At 44.3% G+C, this 22,718-nt stretch overlaps 1 protein-coding gene across 17 annotated transcripts in view; it reads left to right on the top strand.

The window, feature by feature from the left end:
• TLR10 (toll like receptor 10) overlaps positions 1–14,721 on the top strand; it is a 36,049-nt gene extending 21,328 nt beyond the window's left edge. For 2 of the 17 annotated variants that reach the window (XR_011257711.1, XR_011257708.1), the window contains exons 2-5: positions 1,514–1,723; positions 1,922–2,065; positions 5,987–6,118; positions 14,384–14,721. The gene's annotated coding sequence lies outside the window, so the exon portion shown is untranslated. Of the gene's footprint in view, positions 1–423; positions 555–1,513; positions 1,724–1,921; positions 2,066–2,158; positions 6,119–6,436; positions 6,674–14,383 lie in introns of those variants that run through there. The other 15 variants (XR_011257706.1, XR_011257703.1, XR_011257707.1 and 12 more) reach the window with 14 other exon arrangements.
• Positions 14,722–22,718: the final 7,997 nt, after the last annotated feature.

The following is a 22,718-nucleotide window of genomic DNA, read 5'->3' as shown; positions in this document are numbered from 1 at the left end:
CCAACTCCCGGAGTTTGCTCAAACTCATGTCCATCTAGTCAGTGATGCCATCCAACCATCTCATCCTCTGTCGTCCCCTTCTCCTCCTGCCTTCAATCCTTCCCAGCATCAGGGTCTTTTCCAATGAGTCAGTTCTTGGCATCAAGTGGCCAAAGTATTGGAGGTTCAGCTTTAGCCTCAGTCCTTCCAATGAATATTCAGGACGATTTCCTTTAGGATTGACTGGTTTAATCTCCTTGCTGTCCAAGGAACTCTCAAGAGTCTTCTCCAACAACCCAGCTCAAAATCATCCATTCTTCAGTGCTCAGCTTTCTTTATAGTACAACTCTCACATCCATACATGATTACTGGAAAAACCATAGCTTTGACTAGATGGACCATTGTTGGCAAAATAATGTCTCTGCTTTTTAATGTGCTGCCTAGGTTGGTCATCCTGGAGAAGGAAATGGAAACCCACTCCAGTATTCTTGCCTGGGAAATTTCATGGACAGAGGAACCTAGCAGGCTACAGTATGAGGTAGCAAAAAGTTGGCCGTGACTGAGCACATCAGCAGGTTGGTCATAGCTTTTCTTCCAAGGAGCAAGTGTCTGTCGATTCCATGGCTGCAGTCACCATCAGTGAGACAGGAGCTATATTTACTTTGAAGACCTACCTGGCAGTGATACTTAGTGGTTGAGAAAAGTCTATACTAACAAGAAACTTATGACTCTAGTAACTCTTGAAAGTGAATTTCCATTGAATTAAATCCAAGCACTTCTTCATACATTTAGGGAAGAGTAGTGCAAACATAAGGGGACGACAGAGGATGAGATGGCTGGATGGCATCACCGACTCGATGGACGTGAGTTTGAATGAACTCCAGGAGTTGGTGATCAGGGAGGCCTGGCGTGCTGCAATTCATGGGGTTGCAAAGAGTCGGACACGACTGAGCGACTGAACTGAACTGAACTGAGTGCAGACATATACGATATGTTATCTACCCAGCCTCAGACTATGTTTGGGATATTTATATACTTGGAGCCTCTTGCAACAGCTCCAAGGCTCTCCAGAGGATTCATGGCTCACAGTCTGAGAGCTCCTGATGTAGAAACACTGCTAGTCCTTTACTGATGCCATCCCAGGCAGTCATGAACACAGCCGATTTCATCTAGTCTCTGATAATTAGCAGAATAGGGCTTGACTTGGCCTCAGATAGGAGACTCCAGGGGAGTTGGAAACTGATTTCCAAGAAGTTCCCCATGATTACACTTCTAGCTTGAAGAGCTACATTCTAGAGACAAACAGACTCCATGCCCAGTTGTTCCCTTCTCTTCTCCCACCCATACAGCCTAAAAAGAATAATTCTTCTAAAACAAAGTTCTGTTTGAGTTCTTCCCCAACCCAAAATTAGTCCAATTATGCCCAGCTGGTTGTGTGAGCTAAAGCCTGTTCTGATATCTAGGTTTTCAAAGTAAAATCTAATACCAACCAACCTGCTTCCTGCTCTTCCCTTTACTCCGTCTGTTCCTCTAGTCTCTTCTGTTGGAAAATGGTGGCCTCAGTGGAGACATCGAGGAGGCCACCTAGTGGCTAAGCGACCCTCCCCAGGAAGCATTACCTTAATTAAGTCACATGGAATGCAGAGGTCCTACACAGACACAGGAACACAGTTCTAGCATGGAATGGACAGCATTTTCTCAAGACCACGCATGAGTTTGCTGTGAAAAATATCATTATTGACAAGTAAGTATTGTTGCTGTCATTCTGTTGCTAAGTCATGTCTGACCCTTTGCGACCCCTCAGACTATAGCATGGCTTCCCTGTCCTTCACAGTCTCCCAGAGTTTGCTCAGCGCTGACTCATGTCCATTGAGTCGGTGATGCCATCCAACCATCTCATCCTCTGTTGCCCCCTTCTCCTCCTGTTTTCAATCTTTCCCAGCATCAGAGTCTTATCCAATGAGTTGGCTTTTGGCATCAGGTGACCAAAGTATTGGAGCTTCAGCGTCTATCCTTCCAATGAATATTCAGGTTTGATTTCCTTTAGGACTGACTGGTTTGGTCTCCTTGCTGTCCAAGGGACAAGGTAAGTATAAACAGTGGTGAGTATTCTCTGCTGCAGGCCCTGCCTCAGTGCAAGAAATAGCATAACCAGAAGGTTGCTTGGTCAGTATGAGTCGTGGCCATTTCTTGTTTCTGGCTGCCCAGTTTCAAACCCCTGTTTTCAAAAGTACATCACTTACAGACTTGCCTGGTGGTCCTGTGGTTGTGACTGTGTGCTTCCAATGCAGGGGGAATGGGTTCCATCCTTGGTCAACGAACTAAGATCCCACAAATCATGCATTGTGGCAAAAATAAATAAAAGCACATGATTTCCTTTTGGGCATTCTTTCTTCCCACTGGGTGTGTCTGGGAGACAGTGACCAAGATTCCAGCACTCCTTCATTAATGGATAGAGAGATGGCACAGTTACATGCTCTCCACTTGGTATTTGAATCTTGCCGGGAGGATCAAAGAAACAGAAAAGCTTTCTATTTCACCCCAGCCTTCTAGAACCTGCTGGTACACTTCCTGCTGGCGTTTGAATCCTGTCTTCCAGAAATATCCTAATTCCTGCCTATTTCCAAGCCTCTATTCTGCTATTGATTCTGTTCCCAATATCCTTCCAAAATATATTTTAAATTAATGTGTACTCAGCTATTGCTAAAATAATGCTGTATAAAAATATCACCCTCAAAATCTCAATGGTTTGTAGCAACACAATTTTATTTTCCTAAGCCACAGTTCTGTCGGTTGGCCAGGGTGGCTCTGTTTCAGACCTCAGGTCTGGTTAGGTCTGTTCCACGTACCTCTCACTGGAAGACCCCAGAAGCTATTCATGGCATATTCTTCATATGATAAATGAGAGTGGGCAAGGTAAATCGCACCAGGGCATTTAACATATCTGGTTGAGCAGCACGTATGTTATTCTGTTGGCCAAAGCAAATCACGTAGTCAAGCTCAAGCCCAGATGTGTGGACGTGCATTCTACCTACTTGAAGGCAGGCAATGAAAAGCCGCCATAAAAAGGGCACGAATGTGTCTGTATTAGTCTATTGCTAGGAAAGAGTGGAAGGTCAGGACCGTTAACCTGCCTTGGTTAACCAGAAAATAATAAAATATTAACAGAAGTTAATTTTAACCCAGATATATTCACCAGTCTTTTCCTTTATGATTTGTGCTTTCCAAGTCTTGTTTAAGAAATTTTTCCTTGCTGTGTATCAATTATATTTCAATAAAACTGAAAGAGAAAACAGAAAAGAAATTTTTATCTGACCCAAGAACATGATCGTTTTCTTTATTTTGTTTTTTACACTTAAGTCTTTAGTCCAGACTATGGGTAAGGCAGGGACTCAACTGAGTTTTTGTTAATGGCTGACCAATTGCCCTTGCATTGCTTTTTGAATAATTCATCCTATTCCAACTGATCTGTAAAACCACTTTTTCTGTGTATCAAGTTTCCATAAATGCAGGAGTGTCTTTCTGGACTCTTTTCTGTTTCTGCTTTCTATTGTCAGCCTCTGCTAATACTCTACTTCTCAATTATTTGGTCTTTAATCTTCATTTATTAATAGAACCAGCTTGTACAATTCCATATATATTACACTCTAAAAGTACCCCGTCAACATTTTGTTTGAATTAAAGATTAATATGGGGAAGAAAAAAAAGGTCTTTAGATAAGAAATCTTCCTCTTCACTTATTTGGATCATCTTTAATTACATTCTATAAGATTTTATAATTTTCTTCTTAAAGCATGCCATTGTTAGTTAGATTTATAGCTATACATGGGGTCCCAGGTGGTGCCAGTAGTAAAGAACACACCTGCTAATGCAGGACACATAAGAGACTTGGGTTCGATCCTTGGATTGGGAAGATACCCTGGAGTAGGAAAGGGCAACCCACTCCAGTATTCTTGCCTGGAGAATCCAATGGACAGAGGAGCCTGGCAGGGTATGGTCCATGGAGTCACAAAGAATTGGACACAACTGAAGTGACTTAGCACTCACATAACTATACACCTTATTTTATGCTTGTTAAAATGATATAAATGCAATCTTTTAAAAATACTATCTTTTAATATCATTAAAATTTGCTGCAATGTGTTGCACATAAACCATTTTTGTATACTGATCTCAAAGCCAGTGATTTTTATCATAATAGGTAACGTCACATAGTCCTCACTATGTGCCAGACACTGTTCGAGGCATTTTGTATGTATGGAATGCACTCAGTCTCCCGATGACTCTGTGAAGGAAGTTTTATTATTATAACCTTTCACAGATGAGGGAACTGAAGTGCAGAGAGGTTAAGTAAATTGTCTAAGATCCTAAGTGGTGAAGCCAGAGTTCAAACTCGTCCAATATCCAAAGCTATAACCAAACCTATATTTGTTGTGGTTATAAATTTATTTACAGCTATATATATATAACTATATTTGTCTCTTATCGTTGTTAAGCTCTTTCATCAGCTCTAATAATTTTTCTGGTTAACTCATGGGAAACTCTTAGGTTTCCTGTGCAAACAAGAACAACAAATACTTCAAACATCAACTAGCAAACACATGGTTAATGCCCTATTAAAGCAGGACAAGGTGTGTGTGTGGGGGGGGTGTGGTTGTGTGTATATCTCTTTCTGTGTGTATGTGTCTATTTGGAAGCGCTAGGAGGAGGAACTCTATGAAGAACAGCATTCTCAAAGCTAGTGGAATTCACCAAGCCCTTGGGGTGGCTGGTGTACTTTCCGAGGGCCCAGGAATTTCTGGCATGGCAGCAACTAGCCGAGTAGGAGCATCCTCAGAGAGGCTTGCAGGCTCCAGGGAGGCCCGAATAGGGAAAGGCCCAGGGCCAAGCCCAACAGAGAGTGTCAAATGACAGGCCTGCTCCTTCCCCACCCTCCACCCCCAGATCTGGACTGAATCAAAGGGCCATTCAGGCCCCTCCCTTTCACAGGCTGAGGCCACTGGGGCTGTCCCCTGAGGCTGAAACGCAGCAATCCCACGGGCTTCTGCTCCAAACAGGCTTGTGTTTGAAACCACAATATGCTTGGCTCTGGTTTTATACACATTACTTTCCTAGTGCTGAAAAAAAAGAATTAGAAGAATGAAAGTGAGAGGCCTTGAGGGATGGGAATTCTTTTTTCCAGTCTAGTGAATGAGGTTAATAAGTAGAAAAATAAAACTACTCTCCGTGAAGGGTCTTTGGAAGGGTTACCAGGCCATGATAATTAAAAGCAAATTAAAAGGCTATATCATTCATTCAGCTTCAGTCGCCTCTCTCAGCCCTGAGGGAACTGAGTGTGCTTCAGGGCAGTGAGAGGAGGAAGTAGCTGGGCTAGAGGGGGCTGAAGGGGGGAGGACTGGCTTCCTCAGCCATGTCGGGAAGGAGAAGGGACAGCCACCTCTGTATCCATCTGCAGTATCCCACCCAAGTGAGTGAATGAAAGTTGCTTGGTTGTGTCCAACTCTTTGCGACCCCATGGACTATACAGTCCATGGAATTCTCCAGGCCAGAATACTGGAGTGGGTAGCCTTTCCCTTCTCCAATGTGAGGTCAATTAGGGAATTGACTGACTGATAATCCCCACCAGACCCCACTGCTCACTGGATACTTGCTCACACATTTCAAAGGAATATTTTCTAGTGCTTTGCATACTGTAGCAAAACAAAACAAACCCAAACTAACCTGGGGTGTGAGTCATCTACCACGAGTCCCTTGTACCTCTCTGGTTCTCAGTTACCTTTCTGTAAAATGAAGATGGCAGACTTGATCTGTTTTCAAACAGGGGCCTCCTGAGTCCTCTTGGAAGCCTGGACTGGAGGAGGAGAGGGAAGGGAGCTATAAATCGAGCCATTAGCCCATGTCTGATTCTGCCATCTTTGACCTCAGAGCATTTTCAGCATAAGCTGGTGGAGCAATTAATTCTGACAGGACCATTTCTATGACCTACTCACTCTGTCAACTGTTCCAGGTAACCCCAGAGATCAGAGCGGCTGCCTCTGCACTGGTTTGGTCCATGTTGCCACCTTGAAGAAGGTGTGAGAGTTTTCTACCAGCATCATATCTTTCTCAAGGAGACCAGGAAAGACTTGTGATGACCCAGGTGGGTGGTGTGTGACCCAGGTTCTGTGCTAGTGGCTTTAGGAAGTAGCCCTGAGGCCTGAGTTGAAGTCAGATCCCACAAAACTACATCTGTGTTTTCACAAACTCAGGTGAGATTTTGCATAAGCTTCTGCAACAGTTTTCCTGAGAAACCTTTTGTGAGCTCCCAGTTTGTGTTGTGATCCTTTTCTGAAGCACCTCGGTTTAATTTCTACCCTAGAACTTAAAATGTTAGTGGTATTGCTAGTTCATCTGGTCACTGGTATCATTTCTCGTGTCCTGCAGTCAGAAACCGTGGTTTTTCACTATAAATTCATAGGATCTGGCAAAGTCCCTGCCACTCAAAGGTGATTCATGTTTTCACCAGTGATGCCACCAGCCGACAGCCAGCTTCAACTGCTAGACAGATGAGCCTTCAGATGATCCCAGCCTCCAGCCTTCAAGCCCTCTAGCTGAGGCCTGCAACACTGAAGGGCAGAGACAAGGTCGCCCTGGTGTACTGTATCCAAATTCTTGACCCACAGATTCTTTGAGCATAATAAATGTTTCTACCGCATCACTAAGTGTTGGGTATATTTGTTCAACAGCCGTAGTAATTGGAACAGTGGTCCGTGATAGACACCAAGAACATTAATAAGTGCTTGGCCATGAATTCTTTTAGATCCCTGGACCTGCCTAGATGGTAGAAAAGAGAAGGGCTATCCCAGGAAAAGAGCAGAACTGTATAGTGTTCCTCTAAAGTTTTAAGCCATAAATATCTGTAAGTATCTACTACAGTATAGTAGAAAAGATTATTTTCAAAATCAGGATCCTATCAACCCGTGGAGGAGACTTAAATACCTATTACATGGTCAAACAAGCCCATCTTAAAAGTCTATATGTTGTAATATTCCAACTAATATGACATTCTGCTGCTGCTGTTGCTAAGTCACTTCAGTCGTGTCCGACTCTGTGCGACCCCATAGATGGAAGCCCACCAGGCTCCCCTGTCCCTGGGATTCTCCAGGCAAGAACACTGGAGTGGGTTGCCATTTCCTTCTCCAAAGCATGAAAGTGAAAAGTGAAAGTGAAGTCGCTCAGTCATGTCCGACTCTTAGCAACCCCATGGACTGCAGCCCACCAGGCTCCTCTGTCCATGGGATTTTCCAGGCAAGAGTACTGGAGTGGGGTGCCATTGCCTTCTCCATGACATTCTGAAAGAGGTGAAACTATGGAGACAGTACAAAATATCAGTGTTTGCCAGGGGTTAGGGAGGAGCGCCAGGGACGGGGGAGCCTGGTGAGCTGCCATCTGTGGGGTCGCACAGAGTCTGACACGACTGAAGCGACTTAGCAGCAGCAGCAGCAGCAGCAGCAGCAGCAGCAGCAGCAGGGAGGAGCGCATGAACAGACAGAGGGTGGGGGTTTCTAAGGCACTGAAGCTATTCTATATGATACCCTAATGATGGATACATGTTGTTTTATATTTGTCCAAACCCGCAGAATGTATCACACTACAAGTGAACGCTAATGTAAACTGCAGGCTTTGGGTGATAATGATGTAACAATGTTGGTTCACTGATCCTGACAAATGTAGCACCCTGGTGCTGATGTGGGGGAGCCTGTTCTTATGTGGGGACAGAGGGTATACGGGAAACTACTTTCCATTCAGTTTCTTTTTCTTCTCACTCAGTTTTGCTGTGAACCTAAAACTGCTTTGAAAAACAATGGCTGTGTTTTTAAAAGGGGTCATTTAAACGTGGTTGTATTTGTTTAAGAGCCTAGGGATTCTTTCTTCCCCTACCCCAGCCTCCTCAAGAATCCACAGACTGTGCAGTCCTTGGTGGAATTTTTCAGGCATCAGTTCATTGGAGCTTGGGGATAAAACCTGATGCTGTACATCAGGGGTTAATCTACCTCGGGACTTATTCTTTCTTTCCTTTCTGTCTCCGGTGGAGTGTATGTTATCGGGGAGTTGATCTGTTTCTAACATAATTTAAGGAGGCTTCTGTTTTTGCCTTGAGTGACTGTGAAAAAACTTCAGCCTTAAAAGGCACAGCCCAAAATGAATGGTTTAAGACCAGATTAAATCCAGGACTCCAGGGCAGTGTGAATAATGAATTCACTATTCATTATTCTTTTCTTTCTCTCTCTCTGGCATTTATTAATTAGCAACAGTTTTCCATAAAAATAATCAGTGGGATCATCCTTACAACTGATCAAAATAAATGTAATGTTTAATTTTGTGTTTTAATTAAAACTCGATGTTATAATTGGGTTCTATCCTTACCTCTATTTGTTTAATAGATTTCTCCTCAGAAAATACAGCAGGTGACCATGTAGTTCCCAGAGTGATGATTTAGATGGAAGGTGATTGTACAGAGCCTTCATAGTTTTAAAAGCATCTATAATGATGATTATTAGTGATTTTGGTTTAGTGATTTACGCTGATAAATCTTTAATCTGATTTATTTGTGGGTATATGGCATGCTTGCTAAATACCTTAGAAGAAAAGTGGTTGTCACTCTATGCCACAGAACTTCCCAAAATCCATGAATGGGGAATTGATGGCAGTTTCCTTGGTCTGGGGACCTACAAGACAGGGAAATTGATCACCAGAAACCTAGGCTGACGGGACTGAAGTCTGAGAGCTGCTTTCTGTGGGTTTTTCACATTTGTGTCAAGGTGACTATTACAGATGCTCTGCGGTCAAGCAGAGTTTTAGATGACTTGGTAGTTTTCTCTATAAGCCGCTAATCAAACCAGAAGTTAAGAAATTCTGTTCAAAACCTAGTCAAGACTCAGTTCACTGGGGCTGAGGGGGAGAACCAGGCAAGCCATGAAGTCCTAGAGACTGACCCCAGACCTGGACAACGAGGAAGATGAGGGCAGGGATCCAGGCCAGGGCAGCTGGTAAACAAGACTCTCAGTAGGGAACAAATTCCCCCTTCCCATAAGTGCAAAGGTTTCCTGAAGAGAGTAGTGTTCTGATTTTCAAAATATATCGGTACTTCCCAAGAAGTACCAGTGTTTAATAGGAAGCATCTAATACAACTTCCTTTTGATAACATCTCAGCTGGGGTTAGCCCAGTTCCGTTTGTTCCAAAGTCAGAGTTGATGGCGATCTCTGGTGTACCGACCCAGAGAGGCGAGTGCGGTGGGGACTGTAGGAGAGCATGGGGGCCCACTGGTCTTTTTTCCCCTCAATCATTCCAGTCCTTCCTGAGGGAGATCAATACCTTGGGGGATAGCCCTGTTGGAAGTCAGCTGTGCATGATTACTTCTCAGAATCTTGGGTTATTCCCTTTTGTTTTACCTGCTCATTGCTTCCAAGGTTGATGCCATGGAGTTTTTGTTTAACTCTAGCCTAGTGGTTAGAGCGCTGCTGGGTTCAGCGGTGGTGTTGGTGGTGGTCTAGCTGCTCAGTCGTGTACGACTCTTGCGATCCCATGGACTATAGCCCACTAGGCTCCTCTTTCCATGGGATTTTCCAGGCAAGAATACTGGAGTGGATTGCCATTTCCTCCTCCAGGGGGCCTTCCTGACCCAGGGATCAAGCCCTCCTCTCCGCACTGCAGGCAAATTCTTCACTGCTGAGCCACCAGGGAAGCCCTCACGTTCAGTACCAATGACGACACTAACGTGAGTCTGTTTGGTCCCCTTCTGTAGTCACAGCAGCTTTGAAGTGAAGGTAAATAACTCTCTTCCTCACAATGTCGCTTACCAGGTTATAGTTCTACCCCATAGGCAGACTACTTATTAAGCGAACATTTATTAACCAGTACAGAGCTGTTTCTGTAAATTGTACTTTAGATGGAAGGAAGCCCCAGCTTTCTGTCCTATCTTCACCTCACATGATACATTGAATGATGCATAAGTCATTCAGAGCAGACTCACCAAATATCCAGACTCAGGGGGCTCTTCCCTTGAGAGCTGGCAGTGACTGGAGAGTGAGCCAGGTTCCTCTGAATTCAGTGCTATGCAATGGAACCAGTTAGAGTGAATCCTTAAGAGTGAAAGCTACAGATGTCAGGGGTCCATAGATTTCATTTGTGCAATTGTGGGGAATTTCTGTAAAATATTTTAGCTGAGTCACATGTTTTAAATACCTTTAATTGCTCCAATCAGATCCCGTGTCTAAAAGCCATCATGCTAGTGAACAAGCCACTATGATCACAGATGAAAACCCATTTCTGACTCTTGCTGTGCTGACTGGTAACGCATCAGATACTGATTAAGATACAAATACCTGAAGTGGGTATGGTAACCAGGAGCACAGACTTCCTGATGAGGATGCTGCTATTACCCCCTGAACTGCTGATTGGTCATCAGACTAGACACCGGGGTTTGTTGCTTAACCAGCTATCACACACATCACAGTATATACATGGAAGTATTTAAAACTAAAATGCAAACGTTGAAACAATCATGTCTGCCACATCCTAATAACCTGGACCCATTATTCAACATTTCTATAGTTTTCTTCTTTGTCTATACACATGGACTGTTCGGTCAATAGAATGAGATAGCATATGTGAAGTATCTAGGGTTGTACCTGACACCCTAATAATAATGTGGTACCCTAATAATAATGTGACACCCGAATAATAATGTACCTGACACCCTAAGCAATAATAAATGAAAGCTGCTATCATAAGCTGCATACCACATGCCATGGTACAGATTCACTTGCCTCACAGAAGGCCCTGGCTCCCTGTCCAAGTTGGGGTAGAAACAGATGAGACTGGGGTTCAGGTAGGTGACCTGGATGCCACTGCATGCCAGGGACTTGGTTGTTGCATTAACTAGCAACAACCTCTAACAAACGAGGAAATTGATTTTCCGCGGTATTGCTAGAGGTGACTCATATTAATCAAAGTCACTGGAGACTGATGTATAAGTCAACTTTCAAAGTGTAAGTAATAATGAGAAATATAGCTACCAAGTGCATTGGCATATCTGAGTTCCTGGGAGAAGGTGATGATATCTTCACTGGGGGTTCGTTTTATACAGTGGATGCATTCCTGAAGACTTTGTGTTATTCAAAACCCATGTGATTCAGAGCAAATTTTCCCACTAACTAAAGCATGGAAGAGTATGTTCCCACAGCACATAAATCAACACCCATTGGCCTGTAACTTCCTTTTAATGGTGCTTTTCATTTCTTTAGATGGTCTCTGATATTCTGCAGAAATGAATCTGCTAAATTGCAAGCACAGCGCATCATAATGGCTGTCAGCCCTTCTTTAGAGCCTTCTTATGACATCTAGTATATGTGCTGCCACAGGGAGCACTTTTTATGACGTCTTATGAAGGGAATAAATGTGTTGCTCTTGGTGCCTTTCTGTATCACCACATTATGAATACTCTGAAGACATGGTGATAGGTTGTTTAAAATGCATAATAACTACACAACTGTCACCAAAATCAGTTGATGAAGTTTTGGGCCTTGTGACTAACAGCGTAGTTTGCAAGATACTGACAAAATGAAGACAGAATTTCTGTTTTAGAATCAAGGTGGCAGCTTGTAATTCACTTGGCTGAACAGGCTTTGAAATTGAGCAATTCTTGATTTTTAATTCTGGGGATTTGTATGATTTCTCATTTTGAGCACAAAATGAGACCTTGTGAATGTCTTGTATCACAGTTTCAGATACATGTAATTCAAATTCACTCACAGTGTAACTGTGCCGGATTGACAAATTATTGCTTTTTGGATCATTTTCTTTTCAAGGCGGGTATAGTAGAAAGATGTTGGCTTTGAAGCCACCAGACAGATCTTGGTCTAATTTAGTTTTTGTCACTTATTTGCACGTGGGACTTAGTTTCTTCATCTATAAAACTGGAATTATAAATGCCTGTCATATAGGGTGATTCTGAAGATGAATAGTAATATTTACCACTTGTTAAGAGGATAATCAATTTATATGTATATATTATTGCATAATATTACAGAAATTCCACAAAGTAGAAATTATTATTCCATTGAGAAAAAAGGTTCACGGAGGTTAAATTACATGACCAAGGCCTAATACCTGATAAGCAGCAAAACTGGGATTCAAAGTCAGGTCTGAATTGACCTCACATCAGGAGACATTTCACTCTCTTCTAGAAGTAAATGAGATAATATGTTTAAAATGACCAAGAACTGTATCCAACATAAAGTAGACAATAAATGGCAATTGCTGTTATCATTATGATAACCTCCTCCTCTAGGTCCAACACACACACACGTGCATGCACACGTGTATGAAATATTAATAACAAAGAATCTGTATCTTACATTGCTTTAACTTTCCTTATTCTCTTTCCCTCTCTCCTATATAAATATATAATACAGAAGGAGAAATGGAACTCCTTAAGGCCTTTCCAGAGAGATTACAGAGATGGAGAATAACACTTAATGCTTTTCCTCCTGGAAAAGATAACTCTGGCAGAGTCACCAGGTTACCTGCCCAAAAAACTATGTTCATTAGTTTCCTATAAATGCCACAGCAGAGAGCAATGCACTGTTCAAAAACAGATGCTGCTCGTTTCACAGTTCTGGAGGTCTAGATGTCTGATCAAGGTGTCTGCAGGGTCCCTTTTGTGGGCTGGGAGGGAGACTGTTCCATGCCTCCCAGTTTCTGGTGGTTTGCCCTCAGTCTTGGGCATTCCTCGGCTTGCAGAAGCATCACCCAGTTTCTGCCTTCTTCATCACGTGGTGTGTTCCCTGTGTCTCTGTCTCTCACATTATCTTGTGCTGTGTATGTTCAAGTTTCCCCTTTTTATACGGATGCCCGTCATATTAGATTAGGGCTTAATCTAATGATCTCATTTTAACTTGATTTCCTCTGTTAAAGGCCCTGAAAAGTGAAAGTGAAAGTTGCTCAGTCGTGTCCGACTCTGCAACCCTATGGACTATAGAGTCCACGGAATTCTCCAGGCCAGAATACTGGAGTGTGTAGCCTTTCCCTTCTCCAGGGGATCTTCCCAACCCAGGGATTGAACCCAGGTCTCTTGCACTGCAGGCAGATTCTTTACCAGGTGAGCCACAAGGGAAGACCATTAAAGACCCTATTTAAAAATAAATTCATATATGCATTCTTTTTTTATATTTTTTCCATTATGGTTTATTCCAGGATATTGGATATAATAGTTTCTCATGATATACAGTAAGGCTTTGTTGTTTATCCATTCTATTTATAATATCTTACATCTGCTAACCCCAGACTCTCAGTTCATCCATCCCCCACCTCTGTTCCCCTTTGGCAAATATGTTCTCTAGGTCTGAGTCTGTTTGTCGGTAGAGTCTTTACCCACTGAGATGTGTAAAAGTGAGTCACCTGGCTGTATAGCAGAAATTAACACATTATAAATCAACTATACTTCAATAAATAATTTTAAAATATTAAAAATAAATAAATAAATAAATTCACATTGTGAAGCGCTAAGGGTTAGGTCTTCAGCATATATTTTATGGGGGACACAAGCCCATAGTGTGTGTGCGCGTGAGTGTGTGTGTGTGTGTGTGTGTGTGCTTGTGCGTACAAGAGAACATGAATATGGCTAGCACTAGACACAAAAAAACTTGCTGTTGATCCTATCTACCTTCTAGAATGTCTTCTGGCACATTGGATGTATGACGTTGTCACTCTGTGAGTTGCAACTGACAGATGACTTGAATTAAGTGAAGCAAAGAGAGAAAGTAATTGGGTTATACAAAAATGGTGGGGAAGGACTAGTCTTCAGGATCCAAAAACTGAAGCTGCCCAGTTTCATTCTCCGCGTGCTCCCTCATGGTTTCAGCTGTCTCCACAAGGCTGCAGGCATGACACCAGACCACCCCACACTTCCCTTCTTATAATCTTGTAACCAGGGACAGGAGAGCCTTCTTAACTGGTTAGGGAAGGAAGCCAATAGGCTCTCCTTGGATCACATGACCGTCCCTAAACTGACCCCTGATTCTTAGGGGATGAGGAAATATGCTTGGGTCTATTTAGGACATGTGCCCACCTCTAGCCATGGGTCTAGGAGTGCTCAGACTGGCGAAGTTGAAGGTAGAGGGGAGTATTCTCTCACACAAGAGGATAAAACAATCAAGGCTTATTACAGAAGGGCTTTGGGCATGCTTGCAGCTTGAAGTGCAGCTGAAGGTTTGATTTCCTGCAAACTTGTCTAGTGACTCATGTCCCCACCAGAGGTCACATAGGGGTTTTTTCTCTGTCCTGGAATCTCATGTTCCTTATAGGATATGGGTGGTGACAGGGACTGCCCAACTTGACCAGTTTCATTTCCCTTTCTTCCAGGGCACAGAGCTGTTCTACATTTTCCAGGCTCCCTTGCAGTTTCTTGGTTGCTAAGTATTGGCAGTGAAGTAACTGAATTCTAGCTGAAGAAATGTGCTTGGGCGTGATGTGTGCCACTTCCAAGTCTGACCCAAGACCTCCACGCTCTCTCCCCTACTACCGACCTGATGCAGATGTACATGGCAGCTTGAAGTCACACATTGAGGCTGGTGGAACCACAGGATGGAAGGAGTGTAGGTTCCCGAATCCCTGCTTGGAGGAAAGCCAGCTGCTCAGCAGACTTTTGTACAACTTTAGATTGTACACGAGGAAGAAATAAACTTTGATTGCTGGAGCAATGACGAATTTCAGAGTCTTTTATAGCAGTGAGTGTTTCCCTAACCAGCAGGTAGATTTCCTTCCCTTTCATCACCAGTGGTTCATTGCCCCTGTTGTCCCAAATAGCTGCAGGGGATCCTGGAACCAACAGAACTGAATCCTGACTCTGCTACTTTCCAGCTGTGTGACTTTAGGGAGGTCACCCACCCTCTTTGAGGTACAGGTTTCTGATCTGTAATCATACCCACTCATTGAGCTGCATTCTGCAAGCCTTGTAATTGCCTAGCAGGAAGACCAAGGAAACCGGCGACATCAATGATTTATCGGATAGGGACTCCTACGTGTCCAAAGCAAAAGTCCTGGAGTGACACTCAACTCTGTACAGCAGACGGCAGGCAGGACGTGCCAACATGCTTCATTACTGGGAGGAATGGGAGTTTATCATTATAGGGGGAATTGATGTCAGGTTGGCTCATCAGTTACCAGGGAAACCAGCAGCTGGGGCAGGGGACAAGCACGTGGGCAGTCACTGACTGAGCCCTGTAATGAGGAGGATTGGATAGCCATGTGAGTAGGGTGTGAGTGGAGGTGAAGCAGGGCTGGTCCAGCTGGGGACACACAGAGAGCAAGAGCACCGCCATCTTGAGTGGCTGCCCATACACTGCTTCACAAGGTGTTAGAAGTCTGAACCATAGAGAGAGTGTGAAAGTACTGATTGTGGATTCTAGGTGTTGATAGTATTGCGTTTTATTTAAACTGCTGCAGGGTGACTCTGTCCAAAATGACTTCCCTTCTGCCTCTGGCTTCATTGGAGATTATCTTGTCAGCTAGGAGATTCCCCAGTCTCAGAAGAAAGACTTGCTGACTCAGAACACTACGTTATGTCCTTGGGCTAGACTAAAATGCTGCAGCTGCTGATCCTTCTTTCTGCTGGGAGACAAACCACAGCAGATGTTAAATCCCAGGTTCTGACTCTGCCTCTTTGAACCTGAATCATCCTCAGTTCCAGACTCGCAGGTCTCTCTGCTTCTCTTATGCATTTGCTTGTGCACTCGTGCGTGTTCCGCCGAATGTTTGTCCATTCATCCACGGAACAGACATTCATTGCACGCCAACTCTGAGCAGGAGACACAGGGGGAGAAAAAAGGCACGGCCTCCCTCCCACGAGAGTGATAAGTATTGGGTGCTGCAGTGGCTCAGAGAAAGTCCTCAGACCAGGTGCTGAGGTCAGGAAGGGTGTGTCACAAGTCTGATGCCAAGGACAAATTTTTCCAGGCGAAGGGGTGGTTAAGCTCTTTCTACCATAACTACCAGCTATCCCTAAAATCAAGCTCCTGGAAGTGGCAAGTGGAAGTCCTGCCCTTTAGGTACACCATCATCACTGCCACCACCACTTTCTAAACCCTGCCCAACTTTTAAATTCCTTAAGAATACAGTGCTTTGTGTAGACCTATAACTATCAAAAATTCTTTCACTCCTCTCTCCCTCCCCATGACCACTGATATTGCATTCAAAGGGGCATAACCATATTAAAAAAAAAAATACACCATGCGTATTTTTTTTTAAATTGTATTTAATTGTATTTATTTTTTGACTGTGCCGAGTCTTTGTTGCTGTGCAGGCTTTTTCTAGTTGCGGCAAGCGGGGGCTACTCTCTAGTTTCGACTCTCGGGCTTTAGAACTTAGGTTCTGTAGTTGTAGCGCACAGATTCCTTACGGCATGTGGAATCTTCTGGGACCAGGGGTCAAACCCATGTCCCCTGCACTGCAAGGCAGATTCTTAATCACTGGACCACCAGGGAAGTCCCTGGGGCATCAACAGTTTTAAGACATTCTGCATGAAACATATGTAGTGCATACACTCTTAAAAATCTTCACAGTAAATGTGTATATATGCAAATGCCTTAAAATGTAATATATAGGTACACCTGTTCACATACATACACAATACATGTATGTATGTGAATATACACGTGTATAATCTCCAAATTTCTAAGAAAACTATTTGTTTCGTTGTGGTTACCTGTTGCTACCTCAGACACTAAAACTTTATTAAATTTCCCCAAAAGCAGAAATAAAAGGGAGGCTACAGCTTTTTTGCCATCATAGAGAAAGCCAGCAGACCCAGCAAATGTTGAATGTGTCTGGCTGAAAAAAGTTATCCCACCTTTTCCTCTGAGAAAGCTTTCTTGTTTGGTAGAGTGTTAATGACATCTTCCCTTCTTCTGGTGTCTAGAATGATGTGTCCCGTGACGCATGCCAAGGTTTGAATGACTAGAAGCTGACAGTAGTTGAATGTTTACTGAAGGGTGGGATCGGAGATGTGGTTTATCTTTATCATATCCTTATCTCTGCCATACTCTCTGTCTATGCTATCTCCCTGTTAACAACTCCTAAATTGTTAGAACTTGGGAATTCTCTGGTAGTCCAGTTGTTGAGGATCTGTGCTTTCACTGCAGGGAGCAGGAGTTTGATCCCTGGTTGGGGAACTAGGATTCCTCATGTTGAGTGGCAGAGCAACACCTCCCCAAAATCGTTAGGATTATTGATGACCATGAGAATGACCCTGAGGACTGAGAGAGAGAGGGTGGAAGCTTTCTTTTAGACTTTATTAATAATAATGGTGAAAAGAGTGGTGATAGCATTTATGAGCAATAATCAACATATATTGTTGTTGTTATTTCCTAAGTCTTGTCTGACTCTTTGCAATCCCATGGACTGCAGCACACCAGACTCCCCTGTCCTATCTCCCAGAGTTTGCTAAACTCATGTCCATTGAGTAGGTGATGCTATCCAACCATCTCATCCTCTTCTGCCTCCTTTTCCTCTTGCCTTCAATCCTTCTCAGCATCAGAGCCTTTTCCAAACAGTTGACTCTTCCAGGCTCCTTTGTCCATGGAATTCTCCAGGCAAGAATACTGGAGTACGTAGCCGTTCCCTTCTCCAAGGAATCTTCCTGACCCAGGGATGGAACCCTAGTCTCCTACATTGCAGGCATACTCTTTACTGTTTGAACCACCAGGGAAGCCCCCATATATTGTGTAATTAACTATTACAATACTAATTTTCAGATGACACCACCCTTATGGCAGAAAGTGAAGTGGAACTAAAGAACCTCTCAATGAAGGTGAAAGAGGAGAGTGAAAAAGTTGGCTTAAAACTCAACACTCAAAAAAATAAAATCTTGGCATCTGGTTCCACCATTTCATGGCAAATAGATAGGGAAACAATGGAAACAGTGACAGACTTTATTTTCTCGGGCTCCAAAATCACTGGAGATGGTGGCTGAAGCCAGAAATTAAGACTCTTGCTCTTTGGAAGAAAAGCTATGACAAACCTGGACGAAATATTACAAAGCAGAGACATTACTTTGCCAACAAAGGTCCATCTAGTGAAAGCTATGGTTTTTCCAGTAGTCATGCATAAATGTGACAGTTGGACCAAAAAGAAGGCTGAGCGCCAAAGAACTGATACTTTTGAACTGTGGTGTTGGAGAAGGGTTTTGAGAGTCCCTTGGACTGCAAGGAGATCAAACCAGTCCATCCTAAAGGAAATCAATCCTGGATATTCATTGGAAGGAGTGATGCTGAAGCTGAAGCTCCAATACTTTGGCCACCTGATGCGAAGTGCGCACTCATTAGAAAAGACACTTAGTGCTGGGAAAGATTGAGGGCAGAAGGAGAAGGGGACGTCAGAGGATGAGATGATTGGATGGCATCACTGACTCATTCAACATGAGTTTGAGAAAGTTCTGGGAGATGGTAAAGGACAAGGAAGCCTGGCATGCTGCAGTCCATGGGGTTGCAAGAGTCAGACAGGACCGAACGACTGAACAACAAAAAACTCATTTACATATTTTACTTCATTTATTATCTCATGTTTAAGATATTACTTCATTTATATCTTGTAACTGCTCTGTGAGGTAAGCTCTAGTATTATCACCCTGATTTTACAGATGAGGAAGGTAAGGCACACAGAGGTTTAATAATCTACCCAAAGTCACACAGCAACAGCAGACCAGGGTTTGAACCTAGACTGTCTAAACTCTAGAATCCACACTCTTTACCACTAAGCCATGTTGCTTTCCATTACTCTCATGCAATTGAATCTCGGTAAAACAAGAAAAAGAGTCATCTATCTGAGGGGATCAGAGGTGCTCCAAGAGCCCCCAGGAGACCTCAGGCTCTGAACTCAAGTTCCAGAGTTCTAGCTTTCCCTTTCCAGCAGGGGGCGCCCATAGTCCACATATTCTGGGTTCCCTCTTAAAGCCTGATGCCTCCCCTATTGAGAACCACAACGCATGACCCTTCAGTAGAAGCCCTGATCTTCAATGTTGTGTATCATTCTTGAAGTGTTCTTAGTGCATTGATCAAGGCAATGACCCAATACGTGGAAGTAATCAAGGGAATGATCCAGTGTATTTCTTGGAGGACCTGCAATGGGCATTACTGTTGTTATTTAGTCCTTGAGTCGAGTCTGACTCTTAGTGACCCCAGGGACTGTGGCCGCCAGGCTCCGCTATCCATGGGGATTTCCCAGGGAAGAATACTGGAGGCTCCTCAGTCTAGGGACAGCGACAGGACTGATGGCCCTGGGGATGCAAGTTTCTCCAACATCCTGCTTATTCTCCAGTGCCCAGAGAAGCCCTTGCAGGTTTCAGGGGGACCCTCCTCAGCTCTGCCAAGTCATCCTTTTTCTGTGTATACTTGGATATTAGAAATCTGATTCCAAATTGAATGAGAGAGAAAACACAGAGAAATCCCCCAGGCCAGCCTCCAGGAAGGTGACTGTCTGACACCACTACCTGAGTGACCCTGGACCTTCCCCACCCAGGGATCAAACCCATGTCTTCTGCATTGGCAGGCAGATTCTTTTTTAAAGTTAATTTAAGTGGAGGGTGATTTCTTTACAATATTGTGTGTGGGTTTTGCCACATATTGACATGAATCACCCATAGTGTACATGTGTCCCCCCATCCCGAACCCCCCTCTCACCTCTCTCCCCACCCCATCCGTGTGGGTTGTCCCAGAGCACTGGCTTTGAGTGCCCCGCTTCATACATCGAATTTGCACTGATCACCTATTTTACATATGGTAATATACATGTTTCAATGCTGTTCTCTCAAATCATCCCACCTTCCCCTTCTCCCACATAGTCCAAAAGTCTGTTCTTTTACATCTGTGTCTCTATTGCTGTCTTGCATATAGGGCTGTCGTTACTAAATCCCATATATATGCTTTAATATACTATATTGGTGTTTCTCTCTCTGACTTACTTCAATCTGCAAAATAGGCTCCAGTTTCATCCACTTCATTAGAACTGACTCGAATGCATTCTTTTCTATAGCTGAGTAATATTCCGTTGTGTATATGTATCACAACTTCCTTATCCTTTCATCTGGGAGGCAGAGTCTTTACCACTGAGCCACCAACAGCCCTGTGTGTGTGTTTAGTCACTCAGTTGTGTCTGACTCTTTGCGACCCTATGGACTGTAGCCCACCAGGCTCCTCTGTCCATGGGACTCTCCAGGTAAGAATACTAGAGTGGGTTGCCATTTTCTCCTCCAGGGGCATGGATAACCACAAACCCAGTAAACCTGCAGAAACCCCAAGCAGATAAGCCACAAAGACACTTGAGGCAGGGTTTTTTCTTACCACACTCAGCCCCAGCTCTCAGGGTGGCCTTGATCACGTGAGTCCTACCCCACTACTTTAGACTGTTAAGGTGAGGGACCATGCTGTGCAGGCTGCCTCGCCCTTGTGAAACTTGTGCCCAGGTGTTTTCTCTCTAGTGACCTTTGTCACATCCTTTGCAAGAAATTAGCTCCAAGGAACAACTACAGAAAACCAAACTTCAACCTGCACCACGAACAGAAATACCAGGAGATCAGATTTGGCAGAAGTTGTATGTTGGGGAAATAACTCTGAGAGGTCTATCCCCAAGCCAGATGACCCCTCCACCCTCAAAATAATCTGCAGCAAAGATCAGATGAGGGGCCTCACCTTAACTGGTGGCTTCTCATCTAGGGACAGCAACAGAGTTGGTGGCCCTGGGATGCATGTTTCTCCAACATCCAACACATTCCCCAGCTGCCCCTGAGGAGCCCTCGCAGGTTTCAGGGGGACCTTCAACAGCCCCTCCAAGTCATCCTTTTCTGTGTATATCTTTGTATTAGAATTCCGATTCAAATTGAATGAGGAGGGGAAACACAGAGAGAAATCCCCGAGGCCAGCCTCCAGGGAGGTGACTGTCTAACCCGGGAGATTGCCTGGGTTCAGATTCTAGCATCTGCCTCATAGAGGCTGAGAAACCCTGGGGCAGTTTATTTACCCTTTATCTGCACCATGGTTTTCTCATTTGTGAAATGAAGATAATAAATCCACCTCCTAGGGTCATTGAGCACCTCCAGTGAGTTAAGGCAGGTAAAGATTAAACACAGTGCTTGGCGCCCAGGAAGCCCTCCATCAATCAGTCTGAGCTGCTGTAATGAAACCTAGTCATGCAGACAGCTCTGGGCAAGAAAGTGTCTTGCACTCTTCCACAACTGCAAATTTCACTGGGACCAGGGCAGTTTTTTCTGCTCTGAGTGACACTGGGAGACTGCTTGCCTTTCCCCCAGAACTTAACGCCCCCTCACCTCCTCCAGGCTGCAAACCCCTTCCTTCAAGGTAGTTAACTAGAGGCCATGCGGAAGTTTTCTCTCCTGAAATCAGTTCCTGAGCATTTGCTCTCATGACTAACTGGCTGGAAGCGGAGGTCAGTTGAAGTTCAAGAGGGCCTCTGTTCTGACTTTTACTGCTTATTGATTTGTGGCATTTATAAGCCTGAGCCCTGGGCCTCCAGGGCCAAGACCGCAGGCACAACAATGCCACCCTTCTCCGGTGGCCCTGTTTACCTTCCGGGAGCAGACAGGGTGTGGCCAGAACTTCTGGGGTGGTGAGAGCACAGCACAGGGTGTGGTGAGGATGCAGGGTGTGGCTGCCCAGGACAGGCCCTGGGGAAGGCAACCGGGCAAACCAGCCAGGGCAGCCCAGGTCTGAGTGTGGAGGCCCTGGGGTTACTGCTCTGCTGTGGAGCAATTGTGGGGACTCGCGTTCTCTGCTCCTCAAACATGACGACTGCAATAATAATACCTGTGCGGGTTGTTCAGTCGTGTCCTACTCTTTGTGACCCCATGGACTGTAGCCTGCCAGGCTCCTCGGTCTGCGGAATTCTCCAGGCAAGAATACTGGAGTGGGTAGCCATTCCCTTCACCAGGGGATCTTCCTGACCTACTGATCGAACCCGGGTCTCCTGCATTAAAGGTAGATTCTTTACCTTGTGAGCCATCGGGAAAGCAATAATAATGGCATCCCTTTTCTGAGTACTTCTAGCCACATGTGGCACCTGTAGCTCCCTTAATTAAGATTATGGGCTGTGTATGCCTCACAGAATCACTACCACTAGCTGAATGACCCTGGAGACTTGACTTACCTTTTTCTTCCACAGCGTCCTCACCTGTATGGTGGGGGGGGGGGGGGGGAGGGGGGTGGTGGGCGTGGTTAAAGGCACTTTCCTTGAGGGTAGAGCAGGAGGTGCCCAGTTGGCATCACAGCCAAGGTGGTGGAGCCTAGTGGTCCCGGGAAGGGGCAGGTGGAATTAGATCACATGATATCGGAGGAAAGGGATTTATCTTGGTGATTTAGGATGCTGGTTCCATGTAGGAATGCAAAGTTTAGAATCCAGGAAAGAACTGACAGAGAAGGATTTAAAATAAGATTTGATATGAAAGTGCTAACCTTGATCTTGAAATAAAGCAACTGGCAATGGCAGACCCTGAGTAGAGTCCTGAGCATAGAAAACCAGTATCTGACTCACGGAGATCAGTGTGAACAAAGTTGAGATCAACTACAGAAAACATTTTATGGACCATAGAAGGCTTTCAACCAAGTAAATAAAGTATGTGGGGGAAAAAAAGGCACCTTCCTTTTCAGATTGTATGAGGATCAAGTGGAAAGCCCTAGAACAGCCTCTGGCC

The sequence above is a fragment of the Ovis canadensis genome, chromosome 6 (genome assembly GCF_042477335.2).
Source record: "Ovis canadensis isolate MfBH-ARS-UI-01 breed Bighorn chromosome 6, ARS-UI_OviCan_v2, whole genome shotgun sequence".
Classification (NCBI taxonomy): Eukaryota; Metazoa; Chordata; class Mammalia; order Artiodactyla; family Bovidae; genus Ovis; species Ovis canadensis.
Note: the sequence above shows the minus strand (reverse complement) of the source record. Positions and strands in the feature narration are given on the sequence as shown.